This window comes from Pleurodeles waltl, chromosome 5 (assembly GCF_031143425.1).
Source record: "Pleurodeles waltl isolate 20211129_DDA chromosome 5, aPleWal1.hap1.20221129, whole genome shotgun sequence".
Taxonomy (NCBI): domain Eukaryota; kingdom Metazoa; phylum Chordata; class Amphibia; order Caudata; family Salamandridae; genus Pleurodeles; species Pleurodeles waltl.
In genome coordinates, this window is record NC_090444.1 from 1668690980 (window position 1) to 1668709556 (window position 18577).

The following is an 18577-nucleotide window of genomic DNA, read 5'->3' on the forward strand; positions in this document are numbered from 1 at the left end:
GTCCACCTTTCAACTGGCGTCACGCAATACCCAAATGGGATATCACCTGTCCTTAAATCCCTGTACCATAATCTGTTTTTCAATTATGTGATCTTTATCTGTGCTACAATTTCTTCTAGCTCTTAAGAGTTTACCATAAGGTATACTCCATTTGAGATTATGGGGATGTCCACTCATGGCATGTAGCAAGCTGTTGCCAGCCGTTGATTTTCTAAACAGCCGGGTTTCTACTCTGCCATGTTGGATTTCAACAACTAGATCTAGAAACTCAATACTGGTCCTGCTGATGGTCGAAGAGAAAATGAAATTGTTATTGTTATTATTTAGAGTTCGAACAAACTCCATCACTCCCTCTGTGGAGCCTTTCCAAATAACAAACACATCATCGATATACCTTAAGCATAGGACAACTTGGTCACATAGTGTTTGCATCTCTTCATTACTAAACATTAGTTCCTCCCACCAGCCTAGAAAAAGGCTCGCAAAACAGGGAGCAAATGTCATGACCCCTCAAACATGCCATGCTGTAACGGTGAAAAGTCTAAGAAAAGTAATAAGAATGCAGGCGAAGAAGTATCCACAGTGGAAACAGCGACGTCCTAGTTGGAAGAAGGTTTGCCGAGTTGTGTTGCGTTTGTTACAAAGGAAAGGCGAAAGAAAGGAATCCAAGATGGCTGATGAGAAGCCGGAAGGTTAAGTTGTAGTTCTTGTGTTGCATTCAGTTTAGTTGCTAGGATACACGCGCGCCGCTTGGGAGCTTCACACTTCAACTGTGGTCTAACAGGAATCCAAATGTGCAGAGAGAGCGCACCTTTTGAGGTAAACGTTTTTGTGAGGAAAACTAAACCTTGCATGTATTTTTACAGATAACGAGTTAACTGCAGATAATAATATTTCATGGATACCAAGCATTTACAGATATAGAATGTTTTCTGAGTGCTCTAAAGAGCTTTCGGTTGTTATGGATTATTAATAACATTTAAAGAGTATAAAGATAATGAAACAGCAAACCGAATTATTTAGTCACCAATATATAATAACGAACTTAAGAAAACTACAACTGTACGTTCAACACGCATTGCTTGTTAACAAGGCATACTAGTTATTCATATTATAATAACCGTATTTAAAAGACAGTCAAAAGGAAATCGTTACCTCAACTAATTCAACCATAAATAACTATATATATATATATATATATATATATATATATATATATTCAAAACAAAGCATGCCAAGAGAAAAAAAAAAAAACGCGCACTCAGCTGGTGCGAGGCAAAGAGGGTGGCTGAACCCTCATTTAATTTTGTAAGCAAGAGATAAATGCCACGCACTCCGTTCAGCTCCTCAAAAAATAAATCAAGTTTATTTGATGCAAAAAGAGAAAACCAAGGCGTTTCGACTTTACAGTCTTCTTCCTGGTTTTACAGTCCTTTCTCTATTTCCCTAGATGAAACAATTGGTCCACCTGGGGGATTATGACTGTTTTTATGAATTTTAGGCAAAAATTATAAAACAGGTAGTTTAGGATATTCTTTTTTCAAATAGCTGTACTCTTCCCACTCAAGAATGACTTTATCCCTCCATTCCAGAAGTTTGTCTAGAGGGAAGCTACACTCTACATGTATATTCCCCTGCTGTTTATTATGTTATGTTTATTTTTATTCTTCTAATCACGTTGGGTGTGGGGAAATTATTTAGCACGATGTCGGACAACATAGAAGAATGTAATGGAGTGGGGAAGCCGGCTGCTTATTTGAATGAAAATATATACAAGGGTAGCATTAGGAGCACTGGGGGTTGAATTTACTCATCGATAATGGTTTCCATATTAAGAAACAGAGCATCACCCTGCGTAATTTTCAAATGATACATGGGATGCATACAAAATTGATTCCTGGTGTACTAAGAATGGATTGTATAAATATGCATTTTATTTGGGCAATCTGCTTTTAGGGAATAGGAATACACATTAAGATCTGCATGTTACATATATATATGTTAATGATCCCGAAGCAGACTGTCCAGTAAATCATTGCTGTATTAGCTAAGGGAATTTTAAAATGCTGATAAATGAATTGAGCACGTATTTTCTGCAGATGAATGCTAACAGGGTGGAATAGGACTGAGAGCCCTAGTATCTCGAGCTGTACAACACAACAGAGCAAGGTACATACAAAGATGGCGCCCGTGAAAGGTTAGAGTGTGGATTAGTTTTTAATGTTAGTACGTCATCACTGTCTATGTAGGAGATTGGTGTATTTCACGAGATATGCACAGCAAAGTGATTGTGTGAGCAAAGCCGTTGGTACGGCCGAAACGCGCCACAAAAGAAAATAAAATCTTTCCTTGATTACCATATCCTTGCCTGAGTGGGTGCTATTTATGAAGTTGGGGACTGTTGATGTCTTGAGCAGTGTGTTCGTCTGGTCGTGCACCCTACCCCTTAATGGGAGCAGAGGTCTATATCAAGCAGGACTGTGACTTTGACACATATATATATATATATATAAATAAATAAATATGCTTAAAGACTTTGGTGTTCAAATGGCAAAAGACTTTGTCACTATCTAGCTCGGCGTGGATAGCACTGTGCTGATCCTATGCTTAAAAACTTTGCTAGATAAACAGACATTTGAGGTGAGCAAATCTAGTGTCGCTGATGTTGCAGGGTGCTCCTTACTAGAGCTGCTCTCCACCTAAACTTGGAATCTACCCGAAGTTCTCTATTCTTTTTTCTATAATTTATGCGTCACTCTAACCCTGAAAGGAATTTGTTATGATATTTATATTTATATTTATATATTCCCCTCCAGTTCTCTTGCAGGTGCAGCTTGCGTCTTCAAAGCAATGTATATACTTCAACTGACGCATTTCAACTGTAGGTTTTAGGCAGCAATAAAAAAGTCAAGTAACTCTTGTGATTATGTTTGTGCTACAAAAGGATCTGACATTTGTCTAGTGGCAGTTTTGATGCCATAAAGTAGCACAGAAGATTTATACACCTACTGCAAAGATCAAATCTGTATTTTATGTAAATAGCTGAGTGGATTATTAAAGCCAGCCATTACCTGTGCTATAATACAATGAATGTGCGAGGGGGGCTATGGAAAGATGAAGGGCACATTTGCTGGTTGGTAGTGAAGGAATCCGAGGAGGAGGTCATGGGAGTGGGAGCACCAATAAGGATTACTGGACTGGGCGCCAGAGGCGCTAAAGACTGTGATGATTGGTAAGTGACAAGGTGAAGTAATAGTGTGTCTTTTTTGTTTTTTTGAGTGTCTTGAGAGAACGTTCTGATTGAGGGAAGAAGCAAAGGTAAGGTGACTGACCTTTACTGTTGCACGCATCTCACACACACCCACCAGCAATTTTGTGACTGTCTACATAGGCTAGTGTTTTAGAGCGACAGTTTAGCCAGTAGCAGAGATGGTGTCTCGCTGGATGGCTGCTGCTCAAGCCCTAACTGGGATAAAAGAAGACAGCTCTGATGTAGGATCAAAGACTCAGACAGCATCTGAGGGATGGGACAATGTTGCGGACTCTGGGAGTGATTTTTCCGACAACTCCTCTTCCAGTGATTCTGAGGGAGGTGATGAGGACAGTCTTGTAGTCCCTTCACGAGCACTGTCTGAGCAGCGGGACAGTAGCAGGTTAGCCCAACCCAGAGAGCAGATGCAGGTGGCGGCAAGCACAGGGATAGTGTTCTCTTGGGAGCTCCCCAATTTACCTCAGCCCCAAATTCCACCGCTCATATCGTATTGTGGAGACATAAAAATTATCTAATCGACCCAGATTTTCCTGACCTGTCCTGATAAAAATGCTATCCCACTTGAGTGCCTGTACCTAGTGCCTGCGTCAGGAATGGATCACCCTCGGGTCAACAGTTTCCCTCATGTATGGACTAACATTGACCATTGTGTTATCTATTCCAGACACGAGCACTAGGCCTACCCACACAAGTGAGGTACCATTTTTATCGGGAGACTTGGTGGAATGCTGGGTGGAAGGAATTTTGTGGCTCCTCTCAGATTCCAGAAGTTTCCAACACTGAAATGTGAGGAAAAAGTGTTTTTGCCATATTTTGACGTTCGCAAAGGATTCTGGGTAACAGTACCTGGTGAGAGCCCCACACGTCACCCCATTCTGAATTTCCCTGGGTGTCTACTTTTACAAAATGTATAGGTTTGCTAGGTTTCCCTAGGTGCCAAAATCCACAGCTAGGCAGTTTGCAAAAAAAAGGTCAGTTTTCTTTGGGAAAATGTGAAGTGCCCACATTGTGTTTTGGGGCATTTCGTGTCACAGGCACTAGGCCTACCCACACAAGTGAGGTACCATTTTTATCAGCAGACTTGGGGGAATACTGGGTGGAAGGAAGTTTGTGTCTTCTCTCAGATTCAAGAACTTTGCAGCACCGTAATGTGAGGGGAAAGTGTTTTCTTGCAAATTTTGAAGTTTGCAAAGGATTCTGGGAACAGAACCTGGTGAGAGCCCCACAAGTCACCCCATTCTGAATTCCCCTGGGTGTCTAGTTATCTATAGGTTTGGTAGGTTTCCCTAAGTGCCGGCTGAGCTAGAGGCCAAAATCCACAGCTAGGACATTTCCCCCCCAAAAAAGTCAGATTTCAATGTAAAAATGTGATGTGTCATGTTGCGTTTGATGGCGGCACAAGGCCTACCCACACAAGTGAGGTACCATTTTTATCAGGAGACTTGAGGGAACACAGAATAGAAGAACAAGTGTTATTAACTTTTGTCTTTCTCTACATTTTTTCCTTCCAAATGTAAGACAGTGTGTAAAAAAGAAGTCTATTTGAGAAATACCCTGTAATTTACATGCTAGTATGGGGACCCCGGAATACAGAGATGTACAAATAACCACTGCTTCTCAACACCCTATCTTATGCCTATTTTGTAAATACAAAGGTTTCCTTGATACCTATTTTTTACTCTTTGTATTTAACCAAATGAATTGCTGTATACCTGGTATACAATGAAACCCCATTGCAAGGTGCAGCTCATTTATTGGGTCTAGGTACCTAGGTTTTTTGATGAACCTACAAGCCCTATATCTCCCCGCAACCAGAAGAGTCCAGCAGCCGTAACAATATATTGCTTTCAAAAATCTGCCATAGCTGGAAAAAGCTATAGAAGAAAACGTGGACAGAAATGGCTCATTTTTCACCTCAATTTCAATATTTTTTATTTTAGCAGTTAATTTCTGTAGGACAATCTTGAACGATCTCCACAAATGATCCCTTGCTGAATTCAGAATTTTGTCTACTTTTCAGAAATGTTTAGCTGACCAGTATCCAGCATTGGTTTCACACACATTTCTGTCACTAACTGGAAGGAGGTTGAAAGCACAAAAAATAGTAAAAATGGGGTATGTCCCAGTAAAATGCCAAATTTGTGTTGAAAATTGTGGTTTTCTGATTCAAGTCTGCCTGTTCTCGAAGGCTGGGAAGTTGGTGATTTTAGCACCGCAAAGCCTTTGTTGATGCCATTTTTGGTGGAAAGAAACACATGCTTTCTTCTGCAGCCCTTTTTCCCATTATTCTGAAAAAAAAAAAAAAATGCTGTATTTTAGCTCATTCTTGGTCTTCTCCAGGGAAACCCACAACTCTGGGAACCTTTAGGATTTTGGAAAAAAAAGGCAGCCAATTTGGGGTGAATAGCTTACGTGGATAAAAAGTTATGAAGGCCTAAGCGTGAACTACCCTAGGTATCCAAAAAAAAGGGCTCAGCACTCGGGTGGAAAAGACCAAGCAGCTAGGGGGTTAAAGCGTTTGAGATTTCTTGCTGAAAATGTTTTGTGCATAAACAGGGATAACTTGCTTCAGTTCCATGGCAGTGGCTACTGTTTCAGTGAGGCTCGCATGGAAAGAATATTTCTTTCACAACAGTGATAAAGTCCCTTTCTGAAGTGGGACTTAAAAACTTTTTTGAACTTTTCAACTTCGAAACTTACATCAGGACAATCCACTTGATGCTTCCAACCCGCGCTCCACCACAGTTGGTCTAAAATTGCATCTAGGTCCCAGATTACTGTGGCCATTGGCAACGATTGATGTTTGGTGTTATTTTCACCTAAAACTTTTAAAACTCATATCTCTGGTCCACCTCTTTCGATTTTTGTTGTTTTTGGTGCCATTTTGTTCATTACATTTCACTCTATTTTGCTAATTCAGTATGGGATTTTATTTGTTTTTTTTACTTCATTACTGTTTTGATATTCCATAAATACTTTACACATTTTCTCAAGAAACCTATCCGCTCTCTGCTATCACTACCATGGGTTGGAGGTCAGGTTAATTTAATGATTTCGAGGGTTCACCCTGACAAGAAATGTTATTATTCATTGGAGTGGGCAGTCACCCATCCTCTTTGTCCTCAAGATACATTCTGTTTAAAAGACTGACAAGACTGGTTGAGAAAGTAGCTATCAAATTACAATTCCAGTTGTCAACCTCAGCAGATACACTCTTGGCACAGTGTGGAGATAGTAGAGGAAAGAGGCACACGATTGACGTCTCTCTTCGTTTTGTTGCTTTGGATGCCACAGTTGATCATGCTTCCAATTCCTACCTCGCCTATTTAGTTAATATATGCATACCCCAAGGTATTTGCTGATCTAATTTGTGCTCATGTTTATGCAATATACAATCTAGTGCTGACACTGTTTAGAATTTGGAAAGCTACAGATCCAGAGAACTGTCATACCTGATTATCACACTTACGCACCCGCACAAGCACACCCTTCATTCCTTTACATACTGTGAGAAAGTAGCCTCTTTCTAGCATGGTTACCCCCATTTTTGGCCTCTTTGTTGGTGTGTTTGACTGTGTCACTGGGATCCTGCTAGCCAGGACCCCAGTGCTTATGGTTTTGTTTCACTGTTTTTGTCAGCATGCTTGACTGTGTCACTGGGATCCTGCTATCCAGGAACCCAGTGCCTAAGCTCTCTCTGTTCCCAAATTCATCACTACATACTGGTAACCCAATATTTCATCCCAAATTGGCATACTGATGCCCCCTTATAAGTCCCTAGTATATGGTACCTAGGTCCCCAGGGCATTGGAGTTCCATGGGATCCCTATGAGCTGCAGCATTACTTTTTCCACCCATAGGGAGCCCATACAAAGGCTTCTGCAGGGCTGCCATTGCAGCCTGCGTGCAATGGTGCATGCACCCTTTTACAGTCATTTTCATTGCACCAGGTCACTTATAAGTCACCTATATGTCAGGCCTTCAAACCCTGAAGGCTGGGTGCAAGGTAACTGTGTGTGAGGGCACCCCTGCATTAGCAGAAGTGCCCCCACGTTATCCAGGATCATTTTACCGGACTTCAATAACTATGTCCAGCTTCACAAAGGTAACCCTGAATATGTCCATGTAAGGTGTCTAACAACTGGGAATTGTACCCAATACTGATTCCAGTATAGGTTGCACAATCCCATGCACTCTGGGGGATCCAGAGTGGACCCCCAGTACTGCCATACTAGCCTTCTGAGGTTTTCCAGGCAGCCCCCAGCTTCTGCCCTCCTGTTGCTTGAGCAGCTCAAGCCCAGGAAGGCAGAACAAAGGATTTCCTTTGGGAGACACTGCACCCATAAATGATACAACCATAACTAACACAACTACACTGTCTGTCTTTAGCCTGCACCAGAAGAACTGAAGGAATCTCCAGTGGAGTGATGAAGTCACTTCCCTGCTTCAGCAGGCACCTCAATGCAGCAAAGGCGGGAGCCGTGGGTCCCCTCTCCAGATGACGAGCGTGAATCCAGCAACACGGGTCGTGGACTAAAGTGACCCCAACAGTCCCAAAGTCCAGCTGTCCAACTTTGGTGGAGGTAAGAGCTTGCCTCCCCATGCAAGATAGTACCCACATGCACCCCATGACTTGCAGATGCCACAGAGGTTGTGTGCAACCTTGCAAGAAGTTCTTCATGCACAGCACAGCTTAGGCCCCCAGCACTCCATCCTGCGACGCACAGCTTCCTGAGTGGTTCTCTGGCAAAGTGGGATCCCTTTGTGTAGTGCTGCGTGGGCCTCCATTTGAACCTTCTTTGTCCCCGTGCTATGGGCCTTCTGTATGTGCTGTCTGGTCTTCTGAGGGATCTCTGAGTTGCTGGGAGCCTCCGATGTTTCCCCCTCCTAGATAGAGGCCACCATGTCCCTCCTGGTCCCAGTCAGCACCATTTTCCGCTAACTGCGAGCTTTGCGTGTGCCAAGGCTTGTTGGTGGAATCTAGCGACGCAAACCAGACTGCAATCATCCATCTGGCGCAGGACATCTTCTGTACCAACCAGGAACCAGCATCTGTCTTCTTGGGTGCATAACTGACTTTGTCTTCTCACCGTGGTTCTTCTTTTGCACTTTCATCCGAGTTAGCAGGGGCTCCTGTTCTCCCTGGACTCTTCAGTGCTTCTTGGACTTGGTCCCTTTCTTCAACAGGTCTTCAGGTCCAGGAATCCATTGCTGGTGTCTTGCAGTCTATTCTGGTTCTTGCATAATCTTCTATCATGACTTCTTGTGTGTTTCAGGAAACTTACTGTGATTTGCTACTGCTTTCCTGGGCTCTGGGGTAGGTTCTATTACTGACCGTTGGTGTTTTCTTACACTCCCAGCGCCCCTCTACACACTACACTTGCCTAAGTGGGAAACCGACTTTAGCATTCCGCTATTTTAGTATATGGTTTGTGTTCCCCCTAGACCCATTGCAACCTATTGTGATTTTCACTATTTGCACTGTTTATTGACTGTGTAAATACCTGTTTTTGGATACTAGTGCATATATGGTGTATATTACTTACTTTCTAAGAAAGTATGGTCTTGAAGGTATTTTTGACATTTGTGTCACCAAAATAAAGTACCTTTATTTTTGTAACACTGAGTATTTTCTTTCATGTGAGTACTGTGTGACTACAGTGGTAATGCAAGAGCTTTGCATGTCTCCTAGTTCAGCCTTGGCTGTTCTGCTACAGGTACCTCTAGACAGCCTAGCTGCTAGACACGGACTACATTTCACTAATAAGGGATAACTGGACCGGGTATAAGGTGTAAGTACCTTTGGTACCCACTACAAACCAGGCCAGCCTCCTACACATACACACAATCATTACCCCATGGGCAGCTACAGTGAAGACAAGGCTGACAGAAGAGGGTGAGGTGAAGAGTATAGGGTGAGGTGGAGAGAAAAGTGGTGGGGTGAAGAGAGGGGAAGATGAAAAGAGAGATAGACAGGTAATAGGTAAGAGGCTGAGGCAGAGGGGAGGATAGTGAGAAAAATTAGGATGGTGAGGGGGTGAGAAGGCAGCAAGCCAGAAAGACAGATGGGGTTATCAAGAGTCAGAGGAGTGCAAAGAAGAGAGAAAAGAGTGAAGAAAAGAGAGGGCAAGGAAGAGAGAGAAAGGTGAGGAAAAGAGAGAGAAGGGTGAGTTGGAGACAGAAGAGTGACATGGAGAGAGATGGGTGACGTGGAAATAGAAGGGTAAAGAGGAATGAGAGTAAGTTGACGCACAGCAAGAGGATGACAAGGTCAAGAGAGAGTGAAACTAGGATAAGGCGGAAAGAGAGGAGGATGAGGCAAGAGAAATATAAAGTGAAGCTGAGAAAGAGAAGCGCACTCCACGGAAACAGGTGGATAAGGTGGAAAGAAACTAGCATGAGGTGAAAAGAGAAAAAAGTGAGGTTGGAGGAAGTAGAGGGTGAGGTGAGCGGGACAGCAGGGTGAAGTCAGGAGAGAAGGGGGAAGAGACAAAGAGAAAGGAGGGTGAGGTGGAGAGAGCAGATAAGATCAACCCTACAGGTGTAAACCCTTAGAAATACACAGTTAAAACTAGTAGGTTTGGTATGCAACTCACATATGTACAATTCCATCCAGCATGCCCAGACTCAGCTCTCAGACAAATGGGAGATTCTGACCCACCCATGTTTCTTCATGACCCTCCCGGAACCCTAATACTGAAGCTGAGCCTGACTCCTGGCCCGCTTTATTTGTGACTGAGAGCTAGCTGCTGGGCCAGAAATGCAAACTACAGAGAGAAGGGCAGGGGCATGGGTTGTAAACAGTAAACAAGTGGTCGCAGCTGGAATCCAAAGGTACATTTAAGTAGCGCCCACGACTGAGCTCTGCTTTCAAGACAACAGTGCTCCTGGGCACTAGATTCCAATGCCCTTACGACTGAGTGTAAAAGGCGTCTGTCTGCGTAAGCAGCTTTCCCTGATGTTCGCCATGTTTGACTCGCGGCATGAGAGATGGATTTATGAATATCTGTGCACATTGAATAAGTGAGCGTGTGAGTGCATGTTTGTGAGGATTGTCTATATTTCAAAAACTGTGCCTGCTTCCTGCTTTTTGGCCAAACAAGAAATGCAGCAATTAGCAAGCGAGTCTTTAATTTGAGGGGCATGTCTTGAAAGCAGGCCGCCCGTATTGTTAAATGTTAACAGACACTTAATCCTTGGCAGGCACACTACAGTACATCAATTAAAGATAAACTCGCCCGTGTTCCTCCACCTCAACGAAACTAATTACACGGCCTTGTATGACGCTCATTGTGGCCTCCAGACATTCTTTCCAGTCAAATCCTTTCAGCTGCGAGGCCAACAACAGAGAGCTTGGCTTTGGAAGCTCGTGCTTTCGCTGTTACCTTTATGCTTCAACATTCTTAAACCCTTTCGCGCATTAGCGTCTGACGATTTGTGTTTTGACTCAGAGAGGAATGAAAGGTATGCTGTTCTTATACAATAATGGCGGTAACGCCGAAACTGCACAATGTCCTTCCGCCGCACCGTGGCCTAGCAGCAACTCACCCCAACAGGCTGCCTGGCACCCACCAGTTCCCGATGCATACCAATCTCAGGTTCAAAGGTCACAGCAGAAAACGCACCTGCCTGAGGTAACAACATAACAAAAACACGTGCCTCATTTGCATGCCATGTATTTTTAAAATCAATTGAGAATTTTGCTAAGTTTAGCAGAGGCGTGTTCCTTTAAAGCAGGCACAGCCAGAGCCCCCAGTTTTTCCAAAGAATCAGCTCAGTGTTTACAAAACCAGGGCCTTAGAGTGAACACATGCCGATAGACGTAGTCATCGTAAGTGCAAGTTTCTATCTTCAGTCACTATCTGTTCTCTACTTAGTGTCTGTATATCAGACGTATCTGCCTTTTAATAGAGCTTTTGAGCCACACGTACTTGAGTTGCGTCATGGTCAGACATTTTTGGCCGCAAGCCGCTAATGACTTCTCCTATACATGTAAAATAGGAGATCGAAATGTCAGCATTCTTTCAACATTTCCAGGAAATATTATCACATGCTTCCGATCTTACTTTACAGGACATTTTTGGACAATCTCCTTACAAGTGGGAATACGCTTTTGGGACCATTTATTTTGACTGGATGAAGGAACCTTGGACTTTGATGCATGCTTCTCCCAAAAGTGTGTACTTTTGTTCCTGACTCTTTGTACATTAGCTATATTGTCTCAGTATTGAAAAAACACTATTGTGTATACAATAAATACGTTTATGTTTACAATATTTATTTTCAGACGAGTGTGTCTTCCTTTTAAAAAAATTAAGCTGCTCTTAGAGTTGGACTTTTAATAACAAACCCCTCTTAATTACATAATTAAGTTTCAAAACGATTCCTCCAAGACTACTTTCTTGTTGTGCAGCATGTCAGAATGCATATTATGCCATTCTGTCAACTCTCAATAAAATAGCTTTTAGAACCAAAACGTTTTGTTCCTTTTACATTTAAAGTTCATTCTGACATCATGACTTTTACTAGGTTAAAGACACGGTACGTGGCTAAGATGGTGAAGTAGAAGGACGCACTCTCTCAATGTTCTGTACGGTCCAGGAACTTTTTGGAGCACCTCTCTTTTCAACAGATGCCAGCTGGCATTGGGGACCGCCTGGAGATCTCAGTGGCCCATCTCAATAATTCGGGCCCTCGCAGCTCGGGTCAAGCATAATCTGGGTGAAGGTCCGAAGCGACTCAGCCTGATGCAGTGGGGACCCAGCCAGAGCACGGCTGGAGCCTCTGTGTTAACCCTTTGCCTGTCAACAGGACGAAGTGGCGAAGTGATCTTGGGGACTTACCAGTGACCCCGTGTTAGACCTGGCATCTATGGAGTGGTTTCCCTGGACTTTTTGCCTTCGGACCTTCTGTTTTGCTGACCTAATTTCTACTGGCTTTAGGATTCTGTGTACTTTACCACTGTGAACCAGTGCTAAAATGCAGGTGGTCTATACTCTAAACATGGTGAAATTGGCTTTTCCACAATTGGCATATTTAGTTTACTTGTAAATCCGAGGTAAAGTGCACTATATGTGCCCAGGGCCTATAAGTTAAATGCTACTAGTAGGCCTGTAACACTGATTGTGCCACTGACTACAGTAGCACTTTGAACATGGCCCAGGACTGCCACTGCAGAGCCTGTGTGTGCAGTTTTAAAATGCCATTTCGACCTGGCAAGTGCCCCGACTTGCCAGGCCCAAACCTTCCTTTTTTATACATGTAAGACACACCTAAGGTAGGCCTCAGCTAGCCCCAAGGGCGAGGTGCAGTATATTTAAAAAGTTGGACATGTACTTTTAAATTAACATGTCCTGGTAGTGAAAAACTATCAAATTTGTTTTTCATTACTACAAGGCCTATCTCTCCCATAGGTTAACATTGGGATTACCGTGAAACAGCTTTTGAATGTAACTTCAAATTGGGAAAAGACAGAAATTTGGAGTTTGGTGTCTTTGGACTCACAATTTAAAAATACAACTAATGTTGAAGTTGGGTTTTAAATTGCAAGTCTGAAAATGCCACTTTTAGAAAGTTGGCATTTTCCTCCTCTAACTATTCTGTGCCTTTGCCTGTCTCTGAATACTAGTCCTGAGTGGGTAACAGCTGGGCTTTGTGCAGTCCCTCCAGATAGTCACACACAAAGGAAGCTGAGGTGTGCCACTTAAATCCTGATGGTCCATCACCAGGCCAATGGGTCTTCAGGGGCTATATGGGAGGAAGGAGCTGACACTTGCGCCTGAATATGGCTGTGCCTGTCCCACACCAAGAGCTGCATTACACCCTGCGGAGTGTCTGGAGCCAGGGAAGGAAGGGCAGGGACCTTGTGTACTTCAAAGGCCTCTCTCTCAAATCTCTCCCACTTCAAAGGCACAACTAGGTATAAGTGCTGGACTCCAAACTCCACCAAATCAGTACACTTCTGGATCTGAGGACATTCTGCCTGGAAGAAGGACTGTGGTGCTGCCAGGAGGGACTGCCATTATGCTGAACTTCTTTGCTGTTTTGGCCTGCTGCCTCTTGCCTTGGAGTGAGAAGAACTGGACTTACCTCTATACATCCTTAAAGAATCAAAGTAACTCCAAGGGCTTGCAGGCTTGCCTCCAGTTCTGAAGTCTCAGGCCCGAATTTATACTTTTTTAGCACCGCATTTGCGCCGCTTTTTGACGCAAAAGCGGCGCAAACCAACAAAATACAATTGTATTTTGAAAGTTTGCGCCGTTTTTGCATCAAAAAATGACGCAAATGCGGCGCAAAAAAAGTATAAATATGGGCCTCAGTGCCTGCAAAGACTCCCTTCCATCATGCAACAGCTGCTGGACTCTTCCAACTGTGAGTCCTGTACTGCCAAGAGGTGCCAATTCAGTCCTAGGCCTTGAAAGTGGACTTTGCAGCTGTTCTTCTACAAAAAATTATGCTGTTGTAGCGATCAGAACTTCCTCATCCTCCCTCGACGCTGACACATCGCCGCTGTTGCTGAGGTCTCTGCATTGTTGACTGCACAGCTCAGGAACGATGCATCACCCCCAGCCTTGGTGCTTCGCCTTCGCATCCCCAGCTGCGAGACTCAACGACAACGAATCGCCTCCATTGCAAAGGGATCAACACCACATCCAGAGGACATCACTTCAACAACTGTGCAGCTCAACAACGATGCATCCTTCGGACTGCGTGGATCGGAGCCAACGCCTTTGCATCACCTCCTCAACCTCAACAGGACCCTCCATCCAAGGTACTTTTCAGCAGGCCCTGCATGGGTTCTGTAGCCGGGCTGCCCTCCACAACAGTCAGCCTGAACTTTGGATTTACACTGGTCCAGCGAGACCCCAAGTAACCTTTAAGTGCTATTGATTTCGAAGCACTATATTGGAGTTTATTCCTTAAAATTTATATCTCAAGTTCTACTTATTGGATATTTGTCATTTTGGTCCTATTGTACTCATAAGAAACAACTCTATTTTTCTAAACTCTGAACTGGTGTGGAGCCTTTTTGTGGTGTGTTGTAAAGTGCCCTTTTTAGATAGTCACCCTCAACTTTTTGCTGCTTGATGCTGTAATTTTTGATCTGAAAGTGCACAGGGACCTGCTAACCAGGCCGAGTGCTAGTGCTCATTCCCTTAAATTGTAACTGTGAATTGGTAAACCCAATTGGCAAGCATTTTACCACCCCTGTGAGGCCCTAGTAAATGGTATCAGTGGTACCCAGGGCAAGGATGGTAAAGGGGTCACCAGGACTGCAGCACTGATTGTGCCACAGTCGGTGACCCGAGTAAAGGCAAAATCTGCAAGCCTGACATGTCAGCCCTGTACGAGCACCTCGTCTGCTTGAGTTTGACTCTGGCCACACCGTGTGTGGCAGTGTCCCTCCACTGCCCATAACATAAGTCAGCCTCCCGTAAGGAGGCCTCCTATAGCCCAGGAGGTAGGGTGCACTGTTATGAGTGTGGACATATATGTGCAGGCATGTATGGCCCAGTGATAGAATTTAGAACATAATACTACCACAAGTGACTGGTGGTCTGTAAGATAACATGGGCTGGCACCCGGGCGAACCCCAGTTGCCTAGCTCCATAATGGCCTGGCCCAATTCTGTCCTGTTTGGTATTGAACACCGTGCCTTTTTAACCCATGACATGATTCTCTTGTTGAGGTTAACCTAGCATGTTCCAAGGTGGCGTCCTTACAGGATGCCCACTGAAATACTAGCTTTCTCTTGCCTTGGCGAGCTTTCCCAAGTGTTTGCCGCCAAGGCAGAGATCTGACCTCATGCTGGGGACTGGGTGCTGCTCCCAGAGGTCAGAACAAAGGCCTGTGCAGAGTGGAGGTAACACCTCTGCCCTGCCAGGATAGCTAGTGAATAGCCCCATCATGGTGGTGAGCTTCAAAGGATGCACCACCGTTGCTGGAAAAAGGAATTTGACCCCTATTCGAGGGCTAAGCCTCTCCTTGCCCCAGCCACCTTCTCAGGCAGGAAAGCGGGAAAATTAACTAGTCAAGAGGCATACACTCCCCTAAGGCTGACCACACCTCTAGGGTGGGCCAGCCGGGATGTACAGTCGAAGGTGGCCTGTGCCATCTTGAAACCACTTAGAAATAGTGGGTTCTAAGTACCTTGGTGATGTGCACCCACCGGATGTCGTCACCTCAGCTGTGTATTAACCGCAGGACTAGATGCCCATTGGCTACTAGCCATCACAGTCCTTAACCCCCTAAATGTAGGATATAAGGGGCACACCTGACACCAGAATCCCAGATCTGTTGTGAGCCAAGAAGAGACTCAAGTCCAAAACAACACAGGACTCCATGAAGAGAAGGTGCGAAGTTCTACACCTGTGCTAGCCACTTTGTACCTGCTGGATTTCAAGTCACCCCGGACCAGAGACTGGTTTCAAAAGGTAAGCGAACCCCGCTGCAACCGAACCCCTTCACAAGGACTCCCTAGGACTAGAGGTACTAGTCCCCTAATGAGGGCAGGACCAGACCCCACTTCCACGACCACTGAAGTACTGCCCTCGGGGCTCTGAAGCGTGGCCACCCAAAAGTAACTGGAAAGGTGGCTTTTGAAGACTGCAGACCTATCCTCAGTGATGCTCAGCTTTCTGCATCGTTTGCCTGGTCCTCTGGAAGAAGATTTCTGCAACTACTGTGCTTACCGGCTCCAAGGCTTGTTTGTGGTCAGCCCGACTACTACCTGCTTTACTCGACACTCCAGGCCCAAGGGCTCATCGTCACCATGCAACAATCCACCCCGTTGAGTCCCATGTCCAGTCTTTGCATGTCCTTTCAGTGTGCATTGTCCTACCTGGTAAACCAGCAGCCATGGATCCTGTTCAGCACCACGAATAGCCAGGAGCACCTCTGCCCCCGTGACGGCCGAGCTAGGCAGAACTGTTGTGCCTGGTGATTCCTGGTCCAAGGACATCTCCAAGCTTAAGACCTGATTTAGATGTTGGCAGTAACCGTCCCGCCATTGACTTTTCGACTGAACAAGCATCTGAAGCCACGACGGTTCGCCCGCCATATTTAGATGTTGGTGTTCCCATAGACGAAGACTCACATTTAAACTGCCATCTCTGCCAAGAAACACTGCCAGCATCAACACCAGAAGAAAGAAAAGTGGATGCCGGTGGGACCCTAGCCACCCTTCCCGCCGTGCAGATTTGGATGTGCCTTACTGCAAAGAAAAAAGGGGGGGTGTCCAACCACCGCTTCTGAGTTGGTGGATTTGGGGGGAAGGGGTGAAAGCTCACCTTTTCTCCCCATTCCACCTCTGTCTTTGACTGGACACGACTGAACAACACCTGCTGTTACTGCTGCCACTGACCCACAGAGAAAACAGGACCCCCCTTGTTGCCAGACTTGCAGGTAGGGACACCGTAATGGCCAGGGTACATTGGATGGGCACTGCGCGGGAGGTTGGGACCACTGCAGGCATAAACATGTCACAGTATTTTTTTAAATCACTGTGACATGCATATGTCGGGGAGACAATTTGTGTCACACATGGCTGGGGACACACTGGCACAACACGCATATCTCACACATACACAACTGTCATTGTGGTGTCATCATCCATTGCAAAATAAATGCTAGCACCAGAATGACAGTGCACTACCACTGTACAATGGTGTCCATATGTGCGCATTGCAAGGGGACCTGTATGGGTTGGTTTGTGCTATCTGTTGTGTATGTGAGTCAGTACTTGTGTGTGTGTGTTTGGGGATTAGTTGTTTGAGGTGGATGGAGCTGGAGTGGGTAATGTGGTTGTGTCTGTATGTGTGTCACCTGCATGTGAGACTAATGTGTATGTTTTGTTGCCCCATTGAGGTGAGTGTTGTTGTTGTTTGGCAGACGTTTTTGTGATGTGTGTAGTTGTGCTTGTGTGTGAGTGTGTCTGTGTAGCTGAGTGTGTAGTTGTGTTAGTTATGGTTGACTGTCCTCTCAGGTCCACCGCCACACGGCTTGGTGGCAACACCACCAAGATCTAAATCAGGCCCTAAGTTCCGAAGGGCTTTGTTGATCTCGACTCGCAAGTCACCTTTTGCCAAGGTACCCACTCCCAGGCTGCGAGTCCCATTCAGCACCAAGGACAGCCAGCACACCTCTGTATCCCGGCCCCCTGAGCCAGGTAAAATTGTACTGTGTGTTGAGACTTGGTCTGTGGGTCTGCAAGACCTTCACTCCAAGTGGGTTCCCCAGAAACCACTCCACAAATATCCGATTGCATACCTTGTTTTCTCCCATTTACCACAATGATACAGTTTGACAGCTGTGCAAAGTACTGATTTATTTAATGCTTTAAAGTTGATAACTCCAGTTACCCTTTATGTATCGACTTCACTTTGGTGTCTAAAATTATATAAAAATCAGCTTTATTCTTATAAATTTGTGTTAGATTTTTCTTGAGCCTTGTCAATTACTTATTTTTCATGTTGGTGCTGTGAAATGCTTAACGTATGTTCCTCTAAGTAGCCTGACTGCTCTTTGCCACCCTACCAGGACTGAGCTAAGGTTTACTAGTGTAAATCAGAGGTCCCCTTCTGGGTAACATGCTAGTAATACATGGTAAGACCACCCAGTCATACTACATACTGACACCTTACTACATGGTATTTCTCACAGTGTTACTGAAATTTAAGTGATGCACAGATACTTCACACACTGCCTCTTAAATTAAGCCTGACTGCTCTGTGCCAAGCCGCCTGAGGGTGGACACGGGTTAATTTAGGCTGTGTATCTGACCTACCCTGACTAGGACCGTGGTCCCTACTTGGACAGGGTGCATAGCTATGCCAACTGGAGACCCAATTTTTAACACCCCAGGAGGTGAAGAGAACAGATCCGCCCTGGACAAGGTATGACCTGGCCAGCTGAGGGGAGACCTTAGCACAGGCGTAATGGTAGGCTACCAACAAAGGGTCGCGCAACACTATGGGCCAGGACTGTGAGTACATGTTCTCCCACGAGACCGGTGGAGAAACACAGGAGACATGGTGAGGAGGGGGGAAGTGGCCAGTGCCCCTTGGAGTGAGTAAGGATATTGATCATATCTCCCTGATTAAATGGATAGAGACCTCGGCCTCCTGAAGACATTTCAGCTATTGGAGCCTAAAAGTCCTGCTGCTCTTGAGAGTGCTGACTGCAATTTCATGAGCTCCATCAGTTAAAAAAAAAAAACAAGACACACTGCTGTTCCGCTGTGGCTCAGGAATTGCCCCTGGCACTGAATAGTGGCAGGGGGCCAATCTACCCCAATGCAACCACGGC